The sequence below is a fragment of the Cornus florida genome, unplaced genomic scaffold, assembly GCF_030987335.1.
Source record: "Cornus florida cultivar Cherokee Brave unplaced genomic scaffold, ASM3098733v1 CherokeeBrave_3.0.0_Hap2_Chr06, whole genome shotgun sequence".
Classification (NCBI taxonomy): domain Eukaryota; kingdom Viridiplantae; phylum Streptophyta; class Magnoliopsida; order Cornales; family Cornaceae; genus Cornus; species Cornus florida.
Window position 1 is genome coordinate 102,239,362 of NW_026775576.1, and position 10,982 is coordinate 102,250,343.

The window sequence follows — 10,982 nt, forward strand, 5'->3', positions numbered from 1 at the left end:
AACATTGAGCTTACGGAAGAACTAATTCTTTTTACATTTTAAGAGCCAAACCAACAGAAAAAATTGCAAAAGATGGGGGAAGTCTTTATTATTATTATTATTATTGTTGTTGTTATAATAATAATAATAATTTTGTTGGCGTCTATGTTTTTGTGTGGACACGTGTTAGACTAAGGTTTTGTTTAGATACATAGGACAAAAAAGAAAAGAAATAATAATATTAGTTATGAGATAAAAGAAATGAAATGATAGCAATTATTTTTATTTATGTTTGGATAGATAGAAGAGAAGAGAAAAGAAATGATCTATTACCAACATATATGTAATTATGTGTGTATGTATGTGTGTGTGTGTGTATATATATATATATATATACCCACCTTCTCCCGGTCATCTTCACAATGTCCATGACTCCATTACCTTCCTTGTATTTTTCTCAAACAAATTTTTTTTTTTTTTTAAATTTACTGTTGGTGTGACCTATACCTAAGCACGTGATGACTCTTTTACTCTTCAAGCTATCATTTTTTCAGGGGTTATCCTTAGAACCCCTTATCATTTTCCTTTAATTATTGAAAGCACTTTCGGGATTATAAAAATACTACTTAAACATTATTTTTCCTCTTCATATCTTTTTATTTTTTGAGAGATAGAAAATGACATAATAAAGAGGATAATTATCACTCGGTATCCTTTCTTTTCTATTATTTTTAATCAACTAAACACACTCTCACTATCATTTCCTTTTTTTCTCTCTTTTCTTTTCTCTCCCCATCCCTCTAAATCTACCTTATCCAAACGTACCCTAAATGCTCTTACTATCCGCTGCAATGAGCTCACAACCTCACACTCAAATTATATTGAAAGAGGCATCGTCTAAATTAATTGGCTAAAGGATGAAACTAGAGATTGGTAACCATCTTCCAGGGTGTTTTTTTTGCTATCCATTAACTGACCTGAAAATAGATCAATTAACCTGATACACAATACAATCATGTCTTTGTCAAACAGAAAACCTGTCCCAAAAAAATGAACGAATTCTACCATAAGCAAGACGTTAAACGATTAACTTCACACAACAAAACTATAATCCTTTTTTTCTTTGCTGCTGCCATCACAATCAAAATCTAAAGTAATATCTAAATCTGGTGGGGTTGAGTTTCATCTCACTGTCATATATGATCCTGTATGTCATGTAGATAGATCAGCTATAATAAATAAACAGATAGTAACAACATACCAAGCACCCTCCAACGCTCGAAAACACCTTTTTAAATTTATCTAAGTACCTTCAACAGATACCACCCACATCCACACCAAGCTTTTCCATATTTGCAAGACTATAACTTGAAGACAAAGATGTAAAATATATATATGATTGTGAAGGTGAAATTTTACCTCCACATTTTTTCGATATTGTTTCCTTGCCTCAAAAGAAATGCAAATTTGGCAATTTACTTGTACAATGACAAAAGCAGTGCAAACAGCAATCTTTCCAGGAACATGAATGAAGAATGCTTGTTAAACTAGCCCCTTGCTTTGCACTTTTCCTATTAGAGATCAATGGAACTCCTTTTGTGGTGATATAATATAAGAGGAATTCCTAGCTGACTTAAAGAAGTTGCAGGCTCTGAAACAAGATGGCACATAGAAAACAAGGCTTCTAAATTGTATATGAAAGCAGACGATCCAGCTCGTGAGGAATTGTTACCGAATTATGTGGCCGTCATAGCAAGTGACAATAGGTTTATGATGCATCAAACTCTTTGAACTAGAGAAAAAAGAAAGTACAAACACAAAAAAAAAAAAAAAGGGTGCTCTCTCTCTCCCAGATACACACACAAAACTCAAGGAGAACGCACTACCTTATACACACATGGACACAAACACATCTTATCACATGAAACAGCTAACAATAATATTTAAATTGAGAACATGAAAGTACACACAGGTAACTAAGAACAGAAGTGCCCCCGGCGGGCCAGCAGTGATAGTGGGGGCTTGGGCCTGGCACACACAAGGCCAGTGTTCGAATCCTCTACCAAGCCTTCTAATTTCGTCGACTCACCCGATGTATGGTAGGGGCTGCCCTACACCCCCAGGTTTGTAGCCCACGGTGGGTTCCTAAGGGGCCCTGCGTGGGGGAGTTCCTGGTGCCAACTAAAAAAAGAAAAAGGAATGGTGGCATCCTAAGCTGCACCTATAAATTCAATATCACTATATCACCTTAGTAAATGATAAACGTCCGTTAACAGGACATCTTCTTCACGGAATGAGCAGATGACTTAACGGCTGATAATAAAATGGAAAATTATCCACAACATGGCATCCAAATGCATTGCCAGCCAGTCAAACCCCACATTGGTTGGGTATGCTAGTAAGAGTAATTATCCTAAAGAGTTTCTTTCCTCAAGTTAATACCAAAAAAAAAAAAAAAAAGGAAAAGAAAAATATTAGTAATGATCTAAAATTTCGAGATATTACATCTCACGCTATCCTCCAAAAGGGACTTTCATGGTACTTGACTATTTCCAAATCTTTTTCTACCAACTTTGCCTATCAACATTCAGTCCATAGGCAAAAAGGAGTTGTTACCATTCTACAATGGTGAACTCTAATTCAAAAGTAAACTCCTAATTCCAAATCCATTGCCCTATTGCACATGTCCTGAAGCAGTTAATCTTGTATCATTCTCAACTATCAGTAAGACCATGTCAAACACAAACTTCCTAGAATCCAAGCTTATCTCACACCTTTCACCGAGGAAAATAAATAAAGAGTGTAAATACTTGCATATCATGGAAGTAAATATATGCATGCAAATATGAATATGTTCCTTTTGACCAATCCAAAGAAGATCATACAAATTAGAAACTTGATCCAAATAAGTTAGGAGCTCTCTGATGGATTTTAAAAGAAGCTAAATTCCATCTATACATGTCCAATAATAAACTTACGCCATCATCTCAAAAGCAAAGTACTCTTGGTAATAGAGTTCTCAAACTCCCCCAAACCAGCAGAAACTGTAGCATCACATAAATTAGAATTTGTAAAATCAACTCGGGCCATAAAAGGGTAAATGTGAATTCCTCTATCAGATGAAATGTTTGATGTAATAGGATTCTAGAACAATTCTCGGAAAGCCTAGTCCAGGGATTTGCTAGGATGCAATAACATTACACTCAAGCAATAATTGATATGCAAGCAGTGACAAAATATGGAATGGAACACATTCTATTGGAAGCCTTTAATTTGGTAGCAGACAAATAGTTCATTGATGACAATTATAACAATTCCGCATAGAAGTAAAGAGGAATGGAACTCCCATACAGAACAAGCATATCAGAACAAAACTCGTTTCTGTCCAACCAAGTACATATAACGAGGCTTGATAACTTGATACAAGAAATTACATAACAATGGAGAGGAAATTACATAAAAATGGAGAGAAAATATTCACACACTCTGATGTTTTTGGACATTACATAACAAACATACAAGAAGAAAAGAAAAAGACAAAAAAAGGGTTTTCAAATACAGAACTAGGTTGTTGGGGTCACTTACACCATGATAACTTTCCATATTGATGAAAGGCCTCAAAGTATACAAATTCAACAAGTACATGTGCCCCTATATAAATTTTATCCCAAACAAATCCTTTAACAACGACATTAAATTCATCTCTCATTTGCAATTCAGTAATAGGTCCCAACTACATTGACAACAAATCATGGACAGTAATAACAAACAATTAAAAGATGAATTAATCAATCCAATAAAAAGAACACAGAAAACCCAAAATTGTTCAATACGTCGCCCATTAAAAAATTGAGACTTGATACTAGAAATTACATGAAATCAACATTCACAGAGCCAAATCAAAAAGAGGAAGGAAAGAATACCATATCCATAAATCCATAATCCAAATAGAGCAGTGCGTGTATAGATATAGGAATCAATCGGAGTGATCGTAGTCGGAATCGGAGGAGGTATCGGAGGATGAGGAGGAGGAGGAGGAGGATGTGAGGAAAGGGTTGGAAGGAGGAAAGCAGAAGACGTTCCAGAGAGAGAGAGCGACGCGGCGGAACTGGCTGAAGGGGAAGCAGAAGATGAGATGGAGGACTTGTTGGCTGCTGAGTCTCTCTGGATTGCACGCTATGTATTGGCACAAAGTCGCCGATACGTTCGCTACCGCCACCACCAGCGGGCTGTTGAACACCATCTCTATCTCTGATCTTCCTTCCCTTCTTTCTCTCTCTAGACTAGATATCCCTACCTGGTCTTCTCTGTTTGTTATATCCCTTCCCTTCTTTCTCTCACTAGACTAAATATCCCTTCCTCGTCTTCTCCGTTCGTTACACTATTTCAATTCATGTTTGTCCAATCGTAAAATTGGCATGTAGTGGTCTGAATCCCCCCAATCAGGTGATTGCCATGTCAGCTCGGCCCCACTTGTGAATTGATATTCAGACCAAATAAATCACATTGTCATTTAAAGCCCTCCCAATTCTAATGTCCGTACTACTATTCCCTTTAAATTTTTAATCAATTGTATTTTTTTTTTTTTTTTTATTACTGGGATATCTTTTTAAATAAATAAATAACAAATATACCCTTCATACTTAGTTTTACCAGTACTTGTGAGTTTGAAAAACTAGCTCATTTCACTGTAAGAAGAGTGCATGTGGTTTTTAAAAGGAGAATTATTATATATATTCATTGTGAAAAAAAGAATATATTGATGTTGATGGCTTTCATGTTATACTTTGGTTGGAGGGAAAGGAAGAAAGGGAGAAAGTAAGGAGGGATGTTTCATATCTCATTTTTTTTTTTATTTTTCTATTCGCTCAATTTTGGAGGAATGGGGGAGAGAAAAAAATAAATAATTACTTACATATATACAATTTTTCATTTTAAACTTTTTTAAAAAATTCAAATGGATATCTATCTTTTATTATTTTATATAATAATGGTATAATATTGGTAAAAAAATATGTAAAAACTTATTTTTATTTCTTTCCAACTAAACAAAAAAAAAATTCACACATTCGTCATTTTTACTGTTCATTTCATTCAACCAAATAAACAATGGTGGAGACACATTCCCTTCCGAAAGATTCTTCATCCATCCCTCCCCATAGCTCTTTTATCCATTTCTCCATCCAGGCCTCCAACCAGACGAAACATAAAACAAACTTGAATTATTTTTATGAGACTAACAATACATTATTTTGTTGAAATAAGCAAATGGTGTGGTTGAAATAAGTTCAAGCCAAGCCCAAAGATAGAAATGCAACCACTTAAATGCTTTCCATTGTTGTAGAATGAATCTTACAAAAATTATATAATTTGTTTTACTTTCCATCTAGCCATTATAAAAAAATCAAATTCTACTTATATATGTTAAAAGTGTTGAGGAATTTGCAAGTAAATTACAGAACATTTTTTTTTTCCTAAATTAATTACCGAACATTAAAAAATAAAAACAACACATCAAAAATTATTTATACATAGGTCATAACAATATGAACAGTAGATCAATAAATAATATCACAATATAAAAACAAAACGCTTTCACTGAACTGAATAATATATCAATTTAAACTACATGAATATAATAATGAATCATAGAATATTAATCTATACAATAATATTAACAATATAAATTAAGATAAGAAAACGATAATACTAAAATAAATAGGGCATAATTGGTTTGGATAATAAGAGGTATGTAGGCAGTGTCCTAAAGTCGTATGGTCTTCTTACATAGGTGATAGTAATTCAATACGGTTTCAAGATACAATTCATATTAATGATCTTCAAACATGTTCGAAGAGAGATAAATGTTTACTAGTCTTGTCTTCAAAATTATCTCAAACACAATATAAAATATTCATAATTTTTTTAAAATAGTAGGCTCACAGCCTTCACCACTCTCATCTAATCACAAGATATGATCACAAAGTATGGTAGAGTTCAAGTTGTAACCCTTTTATACCAAAAATATAGAATTAAGAACATAGTAATAATGAAAATAAATAGAATAATAATAATACCTTAATAATATTCATAATTTATAATAATATTATTTTAATAATATTTATGATTTTTTATTAAATAGCAGTAATAAGAAGTTGAGGCAAATACCTCGATAGCTTAGTGAATTAGTGTCTCTGGTAGACTTTAGAGTGCTAGACTTTGACTCTTTTGCCTTGTTAAAAAAATATAATAATAAAGAAGTTGAGAATTTTTTTTTTGGATGGGAGGGGGGAGGGAGCAATGTGGCAATCTATGTAAGCGAGTGTGCTGTAGGCAGGTGCAAGAGGCATTGGGCGAGTTACAGGTGCACAATTCCATATCACTTGGTGTGAAAAAAAAGAAAAGAAAAGGAAGTGCTATAAATGTGGGATTTGTACACTCTAATTGGTAATGAGGCCTTTTGGGGGTAAAATCGAAGAACAAAATCATATGGGCTCAGGTCTAAAGCATATGATACCATATACCATACCATGCGGTCTTGTGGCCAGTAGTATTTACTCTAACTTCAAAGAGAATGATGAGACAAAGTGAGTATGTTTTTTCTGCCATTGAAAAAAAATAAAATTAAATTACCATCAAAGAATTGGAAAATAAATACCATAGAAAGATGGGATAAAACCTTAATACGGCCCAATGGCTCAGGAGAAAAACAAAGATAAAAAAGACCCAAACTACAAATTAGGAAACCCTAATATTAGGAGCAACCAAACCCAATATTGTAGTTTTGACCAAGCGCCCAAATGCCCTACAACTTAATAGTGGGCAAGTCGAATATCTGGAAGGCCTACCTCCATCTAACCCAAGCTTGAGGGCGGGCCTCCAGAAACTTACACCCTTCCAATAATTACTCGGCCCAACCCAGCTCTACTCACCCCAACACGATAACATTTATTAAAAACTTCAAAAAAAATAAGTGGAAGCACTGTAGGCAAAGAAAAAAGTGCTAGAAAGGGTTTAACAAAAAAAAAAAAGTGCTAGAAAGGGACTCTATTATAAACAACTTGCTATATTCTAGGGCAACTTTGTAAATAAGTTTGTGGACGCATTTGCATTATGATTGTTTATTTTTCATTAATGACAAAGGGAGTTTGACAATTCCATCTTTAATTTTATGTGAGTTTGCACTGATACCATTATAATTTTAAAGATATTAATAACATCGTTATACTATCAGTCCCACAAAAAAGTTAGAGTTTTTCAACTACAAGACTCTCAATCTTTTTTCTTTATTTTTTATTTATATAAGAAAATAAATATGAAATAAACTCCATCGAATGGAAGTTCCATGAATTACATAGGAGACAGAATATTTAGAATATTGCAAAATGAGGTAATTTTCAAAATTTACTTTAAAAAATTTATCAAACATTCAAGATACCATCTTGAAGAAACAAAGACAAACATCATGAATTAAATTCTGAATTAATTTCCTTTCAACTTTAACTTCCAACCTTTCTTTTGACCAACATAGGGATTCAATGCTTCGTTTTTATATATAACAATTGAATAAATAGAAACTTTTTTCTTTTTCATTTGAAAGAACTTTTCATTTATTTAAACAATAAAATTGCTCTCATTGTTTAATTGAAATCAAATTTTTTCCATCAATCATTGTAATTAGAACCGTAGTGCTCCTTTCTTACATACTAGGGTGACATCAACACTGCTTTTTTCTTCCATCATTGATATCTTTTACATTCATAATTAATGTACTGTAACAATTTCATATTTTAAATCATGTTATATTAATGTCATTGTCAAGCAGTGTGAAAAAGACTTTTATTTATTTATTTATTTATTTTTTAAAAAAAAAAGACTACAGAAAGTACTATAGTCTGGTGAAATCAAATGGCCATCTGGTTTTAATTTTAGGCACTGATAAATCACTTAAGTGATCATTAGTCCCCATAGCAGTTATGAACCATCTTATGCGCAATATGCTGAAGGTAATATGCAGAGGAATAAGCTGGATATGATTTAAAATTTATCAATATATATATATATATATATATATATATATATATATATCAATGAGATTGAACAATCACAATTTTTTTATTACACTACTCGCATTTTAATTAAGTTTTCATATTATTGTATTTACGTTAAATGCCCACACGCATGCATGCAATAACGGCATGTAATCTTGCTTCTGGTACACATTTGTTTCTAATTTCAACTACACAAAAGAATTGTAGAAGGGATTGTATGGCCTCTAAATAAATATTTTTAAAACATAAATTGCATGCCACAATCTGTAGGCTTATATGCCACGATCTATAGTTCCATTATATATATACATATATAATGGAACTACAGAAATGCCTAGTGCCACTACAGCTGCTTTATCCATCTTTAAGATGAAATGCAAGTGTTGCATGCGGCCGAGCAAGAAGGGGAATCTATTTATTGTAGGGGTAGTGGTTGAGATTCTGAGAAGGATTCCATCACAAGATTCGCCCCATAGTGGAATTCCTGTGCTCATTTCTCTTGTCACACAACTTGCATGTTTCTTTTTTTAACCACACCAAAGATACAGGGGAAAGGCACAATTTTAATATTCTAAATTTAAACTACACTCAATAATAATAATAATAATAATAATAATAATAACCTGCTCGTGAAGCTCCGGTGGTGGGACGCAATCTTACCTCTGCATGCAGGGAGACTGTTTTCTTGTTTCAAATTCGTGACCTCTATGTCACACACACCCACAAATGTCAAAATATGAGACTCGATTACTTGCTTCTCTTACGCAAAGGGCATTGCAACAAAAAGATTATAAAACAGTCATTACTTTGATCAAATTTCAGTGGAACAAATTGTTTAACCTTTGGTTGCATGCATTATGGGCTCATATAATTGCGACTTTGTGATTGGACATAAAATTAGTCGTAGGCATAGCCCAAAGTTACGTTGCAAGTAGTAGAAAAGGTTGTATGAGTGAGTAATAGGGGTTTAGATGGTAGTGGGTGAGAAGGTGGGCTTCTTTTCAATTTTGTTCTTTTATGTCTCCAAGACTCTTAGAAGGCAAACTAGCCGTGAAGTGGTGGAGTGTGTAGTTGAAGTGGAAACCTATCTTTTTGACCCACAACCACCATTGGTCGCCCCTCTTGTCATTCTTTCAAATAAAAAAGCAGTCTTCAAGCTTTTAGGCACTTAAATTTATTCCCATAACAACTTTAATTTCCATATGTTCATCTCTTTTTAGTATGACATGTTTCTATTAAGACTTCATTAATTGAGAGTTGGACTTCTAACTATTAGAGAATTGTATGAGAGAGAGTGACTACGAATTTTTATTTTTTTTGTATTTGATAAAATTTTAGATTAAGATTGAGGTTGATGTCGAATCCATCAAGTAGGAGACATGCAATCAACCAGCAAGCTTATATACATCGATGTTCGTAATTGGCTTCTCTCGTGCAAGTTTCATGACAACAAAGCCTCTAGAACAATTGCTGCTGCTTGGAGTCTTCCAAGCTCTGTTTTCAGAGGCAACAATTGATCCATTTTTTGACCCAACTGTTTTTCAATGGTTGGGGGTGCAACTGGTTTTGTGTAAGCTGTGCTTCTGCTTTGGCTTCTGTTTTTGTTTTGTGCTTTTCCTCTTGGGCCTCTTTGCCTTTGTACAATAAAATACTATGTACTTTGCTAAAAAAAATTTACAATAATTAAATACTAAAAAAATAAAAAATAAAATATTGAAAAAAATATTTTATATCTAAACAACCTGAACCTGATTATTTAAAGATTTTTAAAGCTCAACTTGACAAAATTATCACACTTTGTATGAACAGTTGGTTACAATAAATTTGGATAAAGGTGATGGACCTGTGGGCTCAACTCTACTGTGACCTTTCAGCGAATCGCTTGTTGATGTTTCACCTTGCTGCAAGCCTGCAATAGACACCACCATAGTCTACCAATGCACATTGTAAACAAAATGTTGCCCTACGAATTAGAGAAATAACACACTGTCAGAAAAGAGGACCAAAACGGCATTTGCTGTTGGGCTCCATATTTGTGCATCGAATTAGAACCGTTTTGATGCAATTTGTACAAATAATGAAACTTTGGTTGGACCACCCATCTTATCACTACCTTGACTCGGGACTTCACTTGGAGGGGAGTGACACTAAATTGATCCAGCCATTTTATCCCGACTCGAGACTTCAACTGTAGTGGCGTGAAAGTAAATTAAAAAATAATTGAATTTAAATTTGATATTACTTGTACCGAACTAAAAAATTGCTCCTTGATCTAAAAAAAAAAAAATTAATATTCTTTTGAACTTTATGCTTTAAAATGTGATAAAGTACACTAAACTATATTAACATTATCAATGTGAAATTGATTTGATTTTAATTCTAATTTTAATTCACTCTACATTCAAACACATACCTAACCTAACCTAACCCAGCCCATTTTTGTCTGCGAATGAGGTTGGGATAATCTCTAATTATGTAAAAATTTCTTAATATTTTGAGAGTTTAAAACAGTGTGAATAATCTATGTATAGTAAAAATTAGGGTATTAGGATAAATGAGCTGAATTATCGTATAATCCAAAAAAAGAGGCTGCTGTTCGAATCTCAGCTCAGTACCAAAAGTAGTGTCATCGGGAATAGAAAGTCATTCAGACTCTCTCGCAATGTGTCCACCATCTGACCTTCCCAAAAAAAAAATTTGTCCGCCATCCCAATACGATTCATTCATCTGTCGTCATCCTAAACCTTCACACATTATTTTTTTATTTTTTGTGTTTTGTGTTTTTGTTTTGATGTCTAAATAAAGGGGAAATTGCTACCCATTCTAGTTTGGTATGCAAAAAGGTAAAAATGTCCGGGTCTTAAAACGGAAAGGGTAAAAGAAATCTCTCCTCAATACAAAGTGAGAAAAGAACCTTCTATACATATGTGTATATATATATATATGATGCTC